Genomic DNA, 16,326 nt, shown 5'->3' with positions numbered 1-16,326 from the left:
AGGACTGAGGCCAAGGGAGGCTGTGACATGGTTGCACAGCTTGAAAGATTCCATGTTCGTGTAGAATCAGACCCGAGAGCTGTAGAGTCGCACAGTGCCAGGGGGTGCCGCTCACCTCACAGCCCAAGTGCAATGGACCTAGAGGCCCTGCTGCCTCCGGGGGCCTCAGCCCTTGCAAGGTCACCTGAACAAGGCTTCTGGGTGAGTAGATTACCCTCCTTAAAGTAGGAAACCACTTAAAATCATAAAATCATTCTAGGTAAATTTTAGCTGTTGCAAAGGAACTCTCTGGCACCCTCCTCAGATACACAGAAAGTCAGTTAACTCAGTTCTAAAATGCTTACTGCTGCAGCCCGGGTGGCTCAGCGGTTTAGCGCCGCCTGCAGCCCAGGGCCTGATCCTGGAGACCTGGGATGGAGGCCCACGTCGGGCTCCCTGCATGGAGCCTGCTTCTCCCTCTGCCTGTGTCTCTGCCTCTGTGTTTCTCATGAATAAATAAATAAATAAAATCTTAAAAAAATATATTTACTGAGTGCTAATTATGCGCCACTCGGGGGATTAGAAAATGAATAAGATATTGTTCCAGTGGATATGCTCCCTCCCTCTCTGTCTCTCTCTGTCTCTCTCATACACACATATGTACACACACATAATTAGTCACAAGGGAGGCCATGGTAAATGCTACCAGGAAGGCACCACAAGGGACCATGGGAGCTTTCTTGTGGCCTGCAGCCATGGTTCCTATTTGAAAATTCATGATCCTGCCCTGATACCATGTGGGAATGTCAAGGCTATGGGGTGCAGTGACTGCTTATCCCTCTACCAGTGGTTCTGAAACTTTCTGGCTTTGGGATGCCTTTGCACATCAGAAAATCATCAAGGACTCCAAATAACTTTTGTCTTATGTGATTTATATCTATCAATATTGACTATATTAACATTTAAGGCTGAGAAAATTTTATTTATTTATTTATTTATTTATTTATTTATTTATCTATTTAAAAGATTTTATTTATTTGACAGAGAGAGAGAGAGCACGCACAAGCGGCAGGCAGAGGAGAGGGAGAAGCAGACTCCCCACCAAGCAGGGAGGCCTACGTGGGACTCGATCCCAGGGTCCTGGGATCATGACCTGAGCAAAAGGCAGACGATTAATTGACTGAGCCACCCAGGTGCCCCAAGGCTGAGAAAATTTCAAACCACAAGAATACACAGGCACACATCTCATTAGCCTTCAGAGCTATCGCATCATCACATGACACAACCTCTGGAAAACTCTGTAAACATAGAGAGAATGGGAGTGAAAAAAGGCATACTGGGTCTGAGAACTAGATAAAAGTAGTTTTGACTTGGTGGACTCGCTTGGGGCATCCCCCTCCCAACCACACCTTTCTGAGTTGCTGTCCTTCCATAATGACAGGTTGCTAAGTCTGTCCCTGTGTCCGTCCCTTCTACCCTCTCTCTTCACCTCCCTCCTGTCCTTTCTCTCATTTTGCTCTGAGGTCCCAAAGGATTTTTCTCGCTCTTATCAGCCAGTGCCTATGTGTGGCAGCATTCCTGCTTCTAAATCTCTCCTTGCTTCTGATTTGAGGTTTGTTGCAATTGTTTCTAAAGGAAGAACAAGTAAGTTCCGAGTGAGTTCTCTGCATTGAAAAATGGGAGTTACAGTACCCAAGGTTTGGTAACAATGTTTAAAATTTTTTCCCTGATTGTTAATGGGATTCCTAACATGGGACCCTGAATTTTTTTTGTTTTGTTTTGTTTTTAGATTTTTCTTTATTTATTCATGAGAGAGATACACAGGGAGAGAGGCAGAGACATAGGCAGATGGAGAAGCAGGCTCCCTACTCGGAGCCTGATACGGAACTCGATCCCAGAACCCTGGGATCACGACCTTAGCCAGAGACAGACGCTTAAACACTGAGCCACCCAGGTGTCCTGGGGCCCTGTGTTCTAAGTGTTCTTTTTTTTAAAAAAGATTTTATTTATTTGAGAGACAGAGTGCACAAGTGGTGGGGAGGGGCAGAGGGAGAGGAAGGAGCAGAGTCCCCTCTGAGCAGGGAGCCTGACTTCACTTGGGCTCCATCCTAGGACACTGAGATCATGACCTGAGCCAAAGGCAGACACACTTAAGCCACTGAGCCACCCAGGCACCCCCTAAGTGTTCCTACTTAATGGAGATGTGATCACAAAAGTCCAGACAGAGCAGAGCAGAAGGAGGGCACTGAGTGAACCTGGGAGAAGCAGATGGCCAGTGAGGAACTGCCCAGTGCCCGTGATGCCTTCTGTAGCCTGGAAGGACCCAGCAGGCAGCAGGTGACAAAGGGAGAGTCACACAGCATGCATTTCTTCCTTCCTTTCTTTTCTTTCTTTCTTTTCTTCTTTCTTTCTTTCTTTCTTTCTTTCTTTCTTTCTTTCTTTCTTTCTTTCTTTCTTTCTTCTTTCTTTCTTTCTTTCTTTTCTTTTCTTTCTCTTTCTTTTTTTAAGATTTTATTTATTCATGAGAGACACACAGAGAGAAAGACAGAGACACAGGCAGAGGGAGAAGCAGGCTCCATGCAGGGAGCCGGACGTGGGACTCGATCCTGGGACTCTGGGACCACACTCTGAGCCAAAGGCAGACGCTGAACCGCTGAACTACCCAGACGTCCCCATACAGCATTTCTAAAGTCGGTTGGCGGAGGGAGCGTGAGCCACAGGGGAAGGCTCAGCCTGCAGGCAGCACATGGGTGAGGACCCTTCCCTAGGGCAGAGTGGTGACTGTGTGCTGGGCATCTAGGGTGCACCTTCTCATTTCATGCTCATAAACTGCACAGGAGGGATGTAGTGTTGGGCTCTGTGCCCCACAAGGGACAGAAGGAAGGCTCAGAGAAGTGAAGCCACCCAGTCAGTAAGTGGTAAGGTCTTGAGCCCAGGTCTGTCTGACGTCACTGTGTACACCCTGTGCCTGAATCTTCCATCAGAAAAAGTGGGCTCAGAGCAGTGGAGACCAGGCCAGGGCAGAGGGGAGGCAAGCAGCCCCCACAGCTCTCCTGCTGGGGGCGCTGGGCCATGACTCCATCAGGGCTCCTGACCTGGGGTCCCTGCACCAGGCAGGTGGAAGACCCTTACTGGGGGGCTAAGATTCTTGCTCAGTGGGTGTCTCTGCACTGCAGCAAGATCTCATCCCAGAGAGATGCTCATACTTTATGGGCACAAGAGGGCTTTCAGCCAGTGCTCGGCTCTTCAAAGACAGTACAGACTCCCCCCCCCCCAAAGGCTGGCTTCCAGAGGCAATGAATGTGGAAGCGCCTTCTGTGGCAGCTTCATCTTTAATGCCAGAGAACTGAAACCACAGGGATTTAAACTATCATAGAATTTAATTTGGAGAGGAATCGTATGTAGATAGTGCATATGGCAAGTGGCTCTGCCAGGGTTTACACAGACCGCCGGGACAGCAGCCTCAAATTTCAGCAAGAGTAAGACTCTCCCGAGGGTGGGTGGGGTTGTTGCTGGGAAGGCAGATTCCTGGACCTGCTACCTGAGGCTTCTGATTCAGCAGACCCTCTACTGCAACCCAGGAGGCTGCATTTTAATAAATACCCCAGGTGATTCCAAGGTTCAGTCTTTGAAAGACACTCCGCCAGAAAACACACACTACAAGGCTCATCTGTGAACATAAGGAACGTGGGAAGGCCTTGCTCATTTCCTAACAGGTTATCGTTAGACACCACTTTTGAAATAACTGCAAGTCGGGGGGAATAAGAGCTCCCAAGCAGGGAAGCTTGCTTAGAAGAGCACGGTGCTTGGGGCCTTCGGGTCAGAACCCTCACACTGCAATTCTTGAGCTGCCACTTCCAAGCTGTACCAGGATGGCCTGTTAGCGAGCTCTAAGCCCTGGCCTTCTCGTCTGTAACGTGGGGACGCCGGCAGAGCTAGGTGGTCCTGTTGGCGAAGCACTTGGTCTTGGGTGCTGTGCCTGGAGCCAGCACTCAGGGCCATATTACTGTGATGGCTGCTGTCTCCTAATACTTCCTCCAGCACCGCTCAGGTAGTATTTGGCGACAGAGCTGCCATAGGTGTGTAACTAGCTCCATGAGGACAGGGACTGTGCCTCAGTGATGCTTGCTGCCCAAGAAGCATCTACTTAGTGAACATGATATTTTGATGACCTAGTCCACCCTTCTCATTTTAAAGATGTGAAAAGTGAAGGACCAAGAGGTTATTTGACTTAGCTATGGGCACACAACCAACTGAAAATAAAAGTCCCTAGCGTTAAATTCACACAAAGCTTGCTACTTGGCTGAGTCATCAAAGAGTGGCCAAGAACACAGGCTGTGCACAATCTGACCCCTCCAAGCTTGGCCATTTTCCAGCCATGGCCCCAGAGAAATTTCTTAACTCGTCCAAACTTCTAGTTCTTTATCTGCAGACTGTGCGGGGTAATCACAGCAGCTGCTCCACACAGTCATTGTAAAGATGAATCGAAGTCACGCATATGGGCTCAGTGCACTGAACAGGTGCCTCGCCATTCATATGTGACCTCCAGGGAGTTTCAGGTGTGGGGCCACGAGGGAGGGCATATCTGGGGACAAAAGGACATGGGGGACTCTGCAAGCCTCACCTGTTGACAGTTCATAGCTCTGGGACTGATACTGAGCGGATACTCTGGGTGGCTATGCCAATAGGAGGTGGTGCAGCCCCTTCCCTCATGGGGCTCCTACCCCAAGGACTCCCCATGCCCCCATGTCAGATGAGGGGACATCTTTCAGTTGGAGGGGAGTCCTGTCCTTGCTGTCCTCCATCAGGAAGGACTTCCTTCACCCATTCCTTACCCACCCCCTTTCATCTTCACTCCTGGTCCAGGTCCTGTCCGCTTTCTGAGGACACACTGGGGCATCGGGACAGCATTATCTTTTGTGTCTAAAGTTTATTTAGAACCACGAATACATTTCATTGATCTTGTTTGTTTTAGCTGAGCTTTAGGGAGGTACAGTGAATTCCAGTGAGGAAAAAAAAACCACACAGGAAGAAATGGTTTAATCATTGTTTATAAAACTTCAATCTTTCACTAAGTGGGACAGACGGGCTTAGAAACCCAAGATGGGTGATAATTGTTCTTTGGGATGCAAAAAAATAAGTTTGCCAAATAAAATTAGAAACCTACTTTAAAATATATTTAAGATTAGACCACTGAGTGCTTATTGTTACTGGTGAATACCTAAGACTAAGATCAGTTTTCTCTCTGTTCCTCTCCCCTCCCCACTTTAAATCAAAATGAGAGGGCACAGAACAGAAAATAAGCCACAGGCCAAAAGCACTGTTACTCGTTCCCAGGAGTGCACACCCCCATGAGCGCGAATGAAGCTTTCACGCAAAAGGTCTTTACCATAGCCTGTGTGGGTTCTAATGCAGGGAAGGTTGGGTTTATTTAGAGATCTGAAAGGGAGAATCTAATTTCCATAACAAAAGACACGTGAATAATTAACTTTCTGCAAACCACAGGGATAATAACCCCTGTTTTGGCACCTACCTGGTCAGCCTAGTGGGCGCCCTGAACTTGTGATCTCATTCCTGGGCACCTTTCAGACTCCAGAATTTATAAAAATGCTTGGAAACAGTTTGCAAGTTACAATTTGATTAAATGCAAGGCAGTAGGAGGAACTACAGCTCCTCTTTCTCCCATCTCCTTCTCTGACAAGCCTCTTTAAGACAAAGATAACTCATCCTTTGTTTTCAAAGTCAGAGAACATGCAACAAGTATGATTTTAAAATGCAAAATAGGAAAGTTGTCAGTACACTCATTTTTTTTTAAACAAAGGGCTTACATGTTTTGTTTACTCAAATTTTCTTTCTCATTTTCCAAATAGCAAAATAACCCAATTTCCAGCTCATAAAGTCTCCTGAGCTGGAGAAAGTTTCAGTGTGTTAATTTCAACATTTTTGATCATGATTTGAGAGATGACTTACTGTACACTGCACTTTAACGAGCTAGTCCATTAATGAGGTAAGACCCATTGTAGGGGTGGGGAGGTCAGGTATCCTGGAAAGGAAAGCAGTCCACTTAGCAGGTATGACCTCCGTGTTTGCATGGTGGGAGGGAAGAGGAAGCCCTCCTATGGTCCTCCAACTCTACCGGCCCTTTCAGAGAGACCTCCCCCCAGGCTGCCCTCATGCTCCTTTCCTCAGCCTCTTAACCAGGGCCTTTGCACATGCTGTTCCTTCTGCTTGTCAGAACCCCCTTCTCCTGCCAGTAATGCTCTCTTCAGCTCTCTCACCACTCATGACTGCCTCAGAGAAGTGTCCCCTGTCTTCTGGATCACATCTGTCCCCTATTTTACACTACGTAGCATCATTCTCCCTGTGGTATGTGCCGTGGTGAAATGTTACATCTAATTATATATTTCTTCAATTAACATCAAATTCCTCCACTTGAGCTTGAACTCCATGAGGGCAGGAATAGAGCCAGCTTTTGCTAGTGCCTGACACAGAGTCTATACTTTATTTGTGGAAGGAATGAATTCCTGAAACAAACTTAAGAGTTGATAGTCTAGTAGCTAGTTCATGTGATTTAAAAACCATGTCAGCATAGTAAGAGGATGCTTAAAAAAGAAAAAAAAAAAAACAGGTAACAATAGTCCTGGGGAACAGATGGAAGTTGAAGCCCAATTTCTTACTTGGCTAAGTTCCCCAAACCCTATTTGGTTGAGCTTGTATCCCGTGGGTGAATACGGCTGCCAACAGACTTAGTGAAGCACATTTCATAGTTGGTGGATTTTAATCCTAACATATGAATGGGGAAATAAAAATGACTAACATATATTAAGCAACCCAAACTGAGTTCAGGTCCCGTCTCCCCTTCCCCCCCATTGTCTAGCTGTGCACCTTTGGGACACTTACATTATCACCCTGTGCCTCAGATACACTGCCAGTGACCTATGAGTCTACATACCTCATTGGTGGGAATAAGCCCTAATACATGAAAATGTGCCTAGTACAGTGCCTGGCACATAGAAGGTTCTCAATAAATGTTAGCTATTTGCATTACTCTTACATTGTCATTCTATGTCACCCTCTGCTTTAAAGAGATTTACATGTATTATTTACACAATTTAATTCTTATGACAAGGTGGGCCAGCCCCATTTTACAGGCGTGGGAAGTGCAGATTGCAAAACGGGAAGACCAGTAAGGAGCTCTTCAGTGATGCCTGCCCCAGGGGTCCTTCGTGGCACTACCCCTGTCTACCCAGCTCTGGGTTAACTCCACAGAGAAGCCACCACCTACAGGTGAGGCCTGCAGACCTGCCCCTTCACTTTGTGGGTACAGAAATCTCTCCTTCCCCTGCTCACAGTCTCTTTCAAGTTGCTGCAGATCTACCTACTGGGGGCCATGGGGACATCTCACTTCCTCCAGATTCATAAGCACTTCTCTTGGAGTCCAAGTGAAGGCCAAACAGTGGGCACAATAGCGGAGAGGGAACCAGGCTGGTCGGACTGGCATTGTTGGTCACTAAAACAAACACTTCCTGTTGTCCCAGAGTGTTTGGGGGAAGACCAGGGTTCCCGTGGGCTGGAAAAAAATGAAAAAGGAGCAGCAAAGAAACCCAGCTGCAAAGCCAATGCCTTGGTGCTGACTGCTTTCCAGGAGTTAAATATAGCCCCTGTGTGAGGGAGGGCAGGGGGAGGTCACCTTGGAAGGCTTTTGTGTGTGTTCATTACAGCTGGTGCAGGAAACTCAATATCCTTTATGCTGAAGAGAATAGTGCAGGTTTGACTCCACCATCCAGAAGTACAGAATCCTAAGGGAGGGAGGTGGGAAGGGAGAGGGGGAGGACTTGGGGGTTTGGTCTGAGACGGGTGGTTTGGGGCCATGCCTCCCACCTGCTAGAATTTGGGTTAAGGCACTCAAGCCCTCTGAGCATCACCTTCCACTTCTGTAAGGAGGAGCTCAGGATGCTCACGTGTCGGTTTGGGTGAAGGGGGGAAAGGGTCTATAAGTAAAAAAAAATAATAATGGGGATCATTGTGTGGGATGTTAGGCTAGCACACTTCTCTGATCTGTTATTTCAGGAAGACAGGGAGGCCAGAGGTCAGGGAGGGTACAGGTCATTTGGGGAGCAGGTCAGGGGGGCCTTTCTGGGGACTCTCTTCCCAGGCATCAGGCCAGGGTGACAGGCCCAGGGAAGCCCCACATCCTAACCGGTCTTTCTAGCAGTAGCTCTGTCCAGGCGTCGCCATCCTCCGGCAGAGCTCTTTCGCTCTGGGCACCTGGTGTCCCGGCCCTGGGCCACCAGGGAAGCCATTTCCAGACAGGAGGGTGTGGGGCAAGCCAGTGACTTCCGAGGAAATAGCTTTTGGCTGTGGGACTGGGCTCTCCCAGAATTGTTCCTTTGTCTGCAGATTCCTCCCTGTTTAGCTCACAAAGGAAATGGTTCAAATGGTTCCAGGAGGAAGTGGAAAACTGTGACACACACGCTCGCCCCCTCGCACAAGATGGCAGCTGCTTCCGTCCGCGGCAGCCTGCACCCTCCCCTTCCTCGGACGGTGGGGGGCAGACGTGGTCCTGGGAGTGGCCTGGGGTACCCGGTGATAAAGCAAGGTAGTTTGTCTTGGTTTTTTGGTTTTTTTTTGTATATATATTTTTTTTATTGGAGTTCGATTTGCCAACATATGCAAGGTAGTATTTTTAGGCTCTTAAATGATGTCCCAGATGTTGTGCTAAGCCCTTTTGCCTAGATTACCTCACTTAATTCTCATAATGACCCCGTGAGTACAGTATTTTACATATGAACGAGTGAGGCTCAGAGAGGCCTAGTCATTTGCCTAAAGGCACACAGCTAGCAGAACCCGGATTCGAACCTAGACCTAATTCTAGAGCCTAAGATTCCAATTTCTGCATTGTAATACCTTCTGGCCATCTTCTAACGGGGCTATCCCCAAAGCTTCTACCCCCAGAGCTTGCTGGAACCAGCAATGCACGCCTCAGGACCTTTCCCCACTGGTGTCCATTCACAGGATGGGTGCCTGGCCTGAGTGGCCTGAGGCCTAGATGGGGCAGGCTTTCTGCCTCACAGAAGTTTGAGGATCCATCCCATCAATAGCCTGGGGCAGACAAGGAGGGCCTCTGGGGAGAGGTGTGCAGATAAGGTAAATAATAGTAAAGATATCCAAGAAAGACTGTGAACATTTCTGGAATGCTTCCCAACAGGTTGGGCCCTATGCCTGACACTTTCATTTCATTTTGTAATTTTTTTTTTTTTTATGATAGTCACAGAGAGAGAGAGAGAGAGAGAGAGAGAGAGAGAGAGAGAGACAGAGAGAGGCAGAGACACAAGCAGTCTCCATGCACCGGGAGCCCGACGTGGGATTCGATCCTGGGTCTCCAGGATCACGCCCTGGGCCAAAGGCAGGCGCCAAACCACTGCGCCACCCAGGGATCCCTCATTTCATTTTGTAAATAGAACTTCAGGGGGTGCCTGGGTGGCTCACTCGGGTATCTGACCCTTCGTTTCGGCTCAGGTCATGAGCTCATGGGTTATGGATCAAGCCCTGCACTGAGCCCTGTATCAGGCCCGGGAGTCTTCCTGAAAGTTCTCTCCTGCCCCTCCCCACACTTGTGAGCACATGCTCTCTCTCTCAAAAAAATAATTTTTTTTTTTAGATTTTATTTATTTAATCATGAGAGAGAGAGAGAGAGGCAGAGACATAGGCAGAGAGAGAGGCAGGCTCCCTGAGGGGAGCCTAATGCAGGACTCATCCCAGGACCCCGGGGATCATGCCCTGAGCCAGAGACAGACTCTCAACCCAGACTGAGCCACCCAGGTGTCCCAATAAATAAAACCTTTAAAAACAAAAAATAGAACTTCAGGTGGATAAGAATTGAGTTAATCCTTATCCTTGCTTCATGAGACACCATCATCACTGGTTCAAGCATGCTCCACTTTTATTTATTTATTTATTTATTTATTTATTTATTTATTTATGTCATCAGTGATTTTTGCTAATGTAGTAAGCACCCACAAATCTACCACTCAAAGCAAAAGCCGGGGTCCAGATGATATCCATCCTGAATGCTGTATTTGTCACATCCTTGTTTTCCCTTGTATATACTGCTACTGCAATCAGATATAGCCACAAAAGCTTTTTACAAATCTGTAGTTGTGTCTAACTTTATCAAAAGAGCGTATAATGCTGTAGGTAATCCTTTATGATTTTTTCTTTACCACTATACTGCTAAGATCTACCCATATTGTTGTCTGTCATGGTGTTCATTCATTGTGTTGTATGAGATACTCCATATGGGACTATTCTCAGTGGCCACCACTCTGCCCATTACTTCTATCTTGGTGGTGGCTCTATATGGTGGGAGCTCTTCTTATCCCTGTTCTACTGACAAGAAACTGAGATTAGTAAGGCTAATGAACCTTCTAGAGGTCACAAGTGCCGGGTTTGAATTGTTTTGGCTTCCCGCTGTCCGCTGTGTTTTAGTGTAGAGGAAAAAACACAGGATCCAGAGCCAGAAGCTCAGGGCTCAAGCCCCACCTCCACACTTACCGGCTGTGTGACCCTGCACTAGTTGCTTCATGTCTCTGAGCCTCAATTTCCTTAACATTAAAGTGGAGTTGATGACAACTGCCCTACCCACCTCTGAGGCCTGTTGTGAGGCTCAGATCTGACAAGGTCTATGAGAAGTGAGAGCATGAAGTCTTGTAAATCAGTAAATTGTGATTATTGGTTATATATACCATCTGTTCCTCCTCTCCCCAAACAAGCAACAGACCCTCTGTAGGATTCAAGAGATGAAGAACAGCATTTCCATTCAGAAGGCGAAGGATTAGGTTGACAATCAGCCCACAGAAACCTCAGTGTGATAAAAGAACCAGAAAATCAGTAGCAGATGCACTCTTAGGAACATACTATGTATTTATCTTTGTTATGTTCAATGATTTTTTTTTTTTTTATAAAGAGTTACTTTTTACTCTTCCTTACCTATTTTCAATATCTGAGACCCCAGCCCAGGGCTCTGTTCATGGTATTTCCTCTGTGTGGCTTGTTCTCCAACTGCCACCAAATACTAACTGTGTGACCTTGGGCAAGTTACTTAACTTCTCTGAGTGTCCTCATCTGCGAAACGGGGATAATGATAATACCTGCCCCTTACAGGTTGTTGTGCAGATCCGGTGGAGCATCGTACAGTGCTGAGAGCAATTCCTGATGCATACCAAGTTGACTTACTGCTAATTTAAAATCTCTCCTTCTCCCCAGATGGTGCCCACTCCTATGAGGGTTGGTTCAGATGCGACTTCCTCCAGGAGGGCAGTCCTCCTTTCCTGGACAGGTGAGGTCATCCTGTTACACCCTCTAGAGCAGATCATTTGTTCAATATTCTTCCTCATTAAACTGTGAACCATGAGGGTAGAGATGGTGTCTAGTTTAGTGTCTGTCACTGTTGTCCAGTGCCCAGCACAGTAATGGGTACACAGCAGGTGCACTGGGGACAGATTAACTAACAATGCAGATTTTGGAGGAGGACCTCAGACCAGGGAGAAGGCTGGAAATCCTATCTAGGACACCTGTCTCCAAGAGCAGGAGGGCTCATGGCGGGGGTGAGGGGTGGGGAGGAGGAGGAGTGAACTTGTTCCTTGGGGCCCTGGGGGGCACTGGAGGGTAGACTCTGACCAGTGGGTCGTGGCTCCAAAGACCACACTGTTAGGTCCACTGTATAGAACTTTCAGAGATCTGAACTAAGAAGAGAGGTGGATGTCCCTTCCAAGAGGGGTCGAGCCCCCATGGGACAGCCCTTCGACAGGGGCATTGGGAAAGGTCAGTACAGTGGGCAAGTGGGTGAGAAACACCTGGAGTCAACCCTGGGGTTTGCCTTCCCCAGCCTAGAGACCCGAGGCAGGTGACAACACCTTAGTTTTGTCATCTGTGACACAGAGATCACGAGAGTGCCCCCCTCAGAGGTTGTGGTGAGCAGAAGGGAGGCAATATTATAGGGGCGGGGTGGGGGGCTAAAACTGCCAGCACCTGAGTCCTTCTGTAAAGGTTGGTCATCACCACTCGTGTTGTTAGCAATCACTGGGGATGCAACCATCACCCCGGGCTTAGCCAAGCCATTCCAGGTGGGGGGCTAAAGGTCAGGCCCACAATGCCAGCCCTGACTGAGGCCCAGGTGGGAAGCCCCTTGTCCTCCTTTCCTCCCCTCCACTTTCCTTCCCCTGCCTGCAGAAACCTCTCACTGCCAAGCCTGCATTGGGTATCGACCAGATGCCCAGGACTCCAGTCCACGGGGCGCCCAGCCATCCTGGGGCAGGCTCTTGAGACCCTTGGGGGGGTCCCTGCTCCATGGCTGGGGTGTTGCTCCAGGAGAGTGATAGCAGAAGGTCCTGGGGACGGGGGTCGTGAGCTGTGGGGAGAGCCCCAGACAAATGTCTCTGCTCCCACATTGGACCAAGGATTCCACACAACTCTACCTGAAAGTGGATAGAGCCTAAAGTTGTGTGTTTCTCTGTTCTTAACTTAGACACGGAGATGAGTTCATGTTATGCAGTCTGCCGCTCGTGGGCAGCAACTAACTGGTCACCTCTTTCCAGCCTCTCCCTTCCCACTGTCACACAGGCTCACTGCCGCTTCTAATAACGTCCCCCAATGGCAACACTTACACGAACCCCCTCCTGCTCACACCCGGCTGGTCAGTAGCTCCCCAGGGCCTTGAGGCCAGTTTCCTGTGTGACACATCACATGCGCTCCCTGTGGCTTATCCGCAATCCCTCTGTCATTCCATCCCTTCCTTGCAAGGACCAGCAGGCCAGAAGCCAGGAGCCAGAAGCCTGAAGCCAGAGGGGAAGCAGCAGAGAGGGAACTTGGATTCCATTCTAATTCATTAAGGGAGGCGATCGTTTACAAATCTGTATTTTAAGTGTTAGGGTTTTTTTTTTTTTTTAATTGAATGCTTCCTATGTGCTGAGTGCTTTCATTGCATGAATCCAACGATCCCTGTAGGGAGATGGGAGATCGTTATCTCCATTTTTAGTTGAGGAAACTGAGACTTGGGGGATTAAGTGGATGAGTAGAGCTAGGATTCAGACCCCAGGCAACATGACACTGGAGCCAGGGCTCCAGCATTAGGCTGCTTCTATTACTAGTTACAAATCCGAGCACCTCAGCCTTTCCAGGACTGGGACACACCCAGCTGGGGACCTGGAAGATGAGCCCTACTCTGTCCAAGGACCTGATTGAGGAGGCTCCATTTAACCCCTACCTGCTTCTCTGGGCTGTCGGCACGCCCACCCCTTGCATGCTGAGCACATTTCTGGGCCTTTTTTCTTTTTACTCTGGTATCTTCCCTACCTGGGTGCTGCCTCCGAAGGTTCTGAGGTTCCTGGCTAGAAAATGTCCCTTGAGCCCTCTGGTCCTTCTAATATATTCTCTGATGGCCACCGGGCAGGTATGACCTCATGTCCCCGGCATTGGTGCCTCACTAAGAGACTTGCTGCAGGGACCCCGAGCTTCCCCTCTGGAAGCCCTCAGAGCTGCACCTGGTCGCTGGCTGGCCCTGAGGAAACACGATCGGTCTCTCTGGCTTCCCAGCACACCCTTAGATCAGTTTTCTTCTGGGTTCAAGTGGAGCTAAAAAAAAAAAAATCCCCCTTGGTTTCATATCAGCTGCATCTGCTCTCAGCAAACCCTTCAACAAGAATGGACAGGAAGAGTAAATATTTATTCTACAAATGAATAAATCTGATTCCATCTTCAAAAGAAAGCTGCAGGATAAATTATCATAATTTCTCCATTCTAGGATGGCATTGGTTTAAAGATGTTTTATCTGCCTAATAAGAGCTTTTCTTGGGGAGGGAAAAAAAACCCAGAAAAATGAACTGTATGTCAGTTAGTGAGACATGTTCTGTTTTTTAAAAATGTGTCTTGGTATGACTGTTTTTTTTTAAAAATATGGTCCAATTCAATTTTCCTTTTATTCTTTTGGCTTTGGTGTTCTAAAAAAAAAAAAAAAAAGCTCCCAAGCAAGCCTTGCTTAACCACTGTGAAGCACAGCAGGTAGCAGCAATGTGTCCTGGCCTCACTATAGCCCTGTTTAGCCCCATGGGCTGCTGGATCAGCGAGGGCCTGTCATCACCCATGCACTAATGGCAGCTCTGAGGTCCCCAAAGCCAATGGATGTGTTTTCTCCCCAGCAGAGATTATGTATCTACTCTGCAGACACCTCATGACCATGTTAGTAGTTCCATGGAAAGCCAACTGGGAGTCCGTCATATGACCTGAGGCAAGATGCTGCCCCTTGAGCCTCAGTTTCCCCAGTCGTAAAATAAGAGTCATAGGATTGGAGAGGTGGTTTTCAAATGCTCTTCTAATGGGAACTGTGTAGCTTCCTTAGGTGCTGCCTTGGGAGTAGGAGGGACAGAATGGACTGTATCATGTTCTCATTTCCACTTCACCCCAAGCTCTATTGCTTAAGATTTTGTTTGCAAAAGGATTCTGGGACTAAAAGTAGTTTGAAAAACATGAGCAAATGGCATTCTGGGGTCCTTCCAACCCTACTCTTGAATTCACACTTTTTTATGGTCTAAAGGATAGAGCTTCCTTCCTGAGTTTGGACATGCTCAGAATCCTTCTTACCACAGTGCTCTAGGTAGACACTCCTAAACTCTCTACAGTCTAATCCAAGGGTTGGCAAACTTTTCCTATAAAGGACCAAATAGTACATACATACTTTAGGCTTTGCAGACCACATATGGCCTGTTACAGCTACTCAGCTCTGCTCTTGTAGTGAGAAAGCCATGCAGACAATGCAGAAGGAATGGGTGTGCCTGTGTTCCAATAAAACTTTATCTACAAAAACAAAAACAAAAACAACTTTATCTACAAAAGCTGGTGGCCGGCTGGATTTGGTCCACAGGCTGAGATGTGCAGATCCCTGCCTTAGAATTCCTTCGACCTGACAAAGTGAAGAAAACTGAAGCCAATGGAGGGGGCTCTAGGAACTGGGTTTGGTTGGGATCTCTGTCTCCCGGACAGTTGGTGTGCCACTGCTCACTTAGCCATGACCCTTGGCCTGATTTGAACTGTGGGCATCTGGGACTACAGGTTTGAGGGAACGGTGCCTGGAAAAGACACGTGCACCACTTCTCTCTCTCAAGAGATCAGTTTTCCCCTCGGTTCTTAGAGGGCTATAAAAAGCCCCTGAGCTTGCCTCCCGCAGGACATGCTGTCGATAAATTCCCCGGAGCTGGAATGACTGCAATGTGGTGCCACATTCTGCCCCTGCTGCAGCCTGACAGCTGTGCCAGGGAGAAGAATCACGCCTGGCCGGCTCTGTACCTCCACCCTCACTTGGGGCGAGGCTGGGATTTCCCAAATGGAATTTTAGATGGAGGACAAGCCCTGCCTGGGGCCTCTTTCTTAGCTCCAGGAGGATGAGAGCTTCTTGAATTCTAAACACCAGAACTCTGAGGACTACGGTGGGAGGAGTGTAAAGGGCAAGAAATAAAATCTCACGCCAGTTGCTTGGCCCTATCACTCACTGACGGAGGGCGTCCTCTTTCCCTCCCCTGCTTCCCAGCATCCTCTCTGCCCCCACCTTGAAACCTGGACCCAGTAAATCCTTGTAGCTTATCTAGCAAGTCCTTCCTATAACTGACTTGGCGATGACCCTCCAGCATTCAGTAAAAAACTGATATTTAGAAGCAGGCAGGGCTCTGTAAATAAACTGACCTTTCTAAGCCTTAGTTTCTTCATCTGTAAAATGGGGATACTTTAACAAATATATACAACAAATTTTTAGTCATCTACTCAGAGTAAATAACAGGAAATAACTTTAATATGCAACAGAGGGCAAAGTCACAACAAACATTCCCATTGAGTTCCCTTGGGGGGAGAGATGGCAGTGCCCAAAAAAGAAAAGTATCACAAATATATAAATAATGATCTATGCATTGGCACACTGATATGAGCCACCTTCCTTCACAGGGAACATACTTCATGGCCTAGCAGAACTAGATTTTGTCATAAGCTTTTAATAAAAAATAATATTCATATTTTTATAATTCACATCCATGCCCTGGCTGTGATTTTGGAAAATAAAAGCTTCACACAGTATGGATACTCTTGAGTCATAACTGTAGGCAGCAGTTTTGGATGGACTTTTCACCCAGTGAAACAAATGGCATGTTTTATGCACAGGAAGGCTAAAATGCAGCAACCTCATGATTGTGTGAGCATTAAAGAGCCCCATGTACAAATGTAGACTGCCTGACTCCTGGTGAACGCTCAGTGGGCTGTTCTTATTGAACACTTGCTAGGTGTGAGACACTGGAAATGAGAAGGCAA

General features: G+C 47.7%; 1 protein-coding gene and 1 long non-coding RNA gene across 2 annotated transcripts in view; one reads left to right on the top strand and one right to left on the bottom strand.

The window, feature by feature from the left end:
* AFAP1L1 (actin filament associated protein 1 like 1) overlaps positions 1-16,326 on the bottom strand; it is a 58,201-nt gene that overhangs the window by 32,773 nt on the left and 9,102 nt on the right. The gene's annotated exons all lie outside the window — the stretch shown is intronic.
* On the top strand, positions 7,665-15,796 carry LOC121486850. The gene is made up of 3 exons (XR_005986748.1): positions 7,665-7,747; positions 8,380-8,578; positions 11,245-15,796. It is a non-coding gene; the product is annotated as an uncharacterized LOC121486850 (long non-coding RNA).

The sequence above is a fragment of the Vulpes lagopus genome, chromosome 3 (genome assembly GCF_018345385.1).
Source record: "Vulpes lagopus strain Blue_001 chromosome 3, ASM1834538v1, whole genome shotgun sequence".
NCBI classification, from domain to species: Eukaryota; Metazoa; Chordata; class Mammalia; order Carnivora; family Canidae; genus Vulpes; species Vulpes lagopus.
The sequence above is the reverse complement of the archived record's forward strand: the minus strand, read 5'-3'. Positions and strand labels throughout refer to the sequence as shown.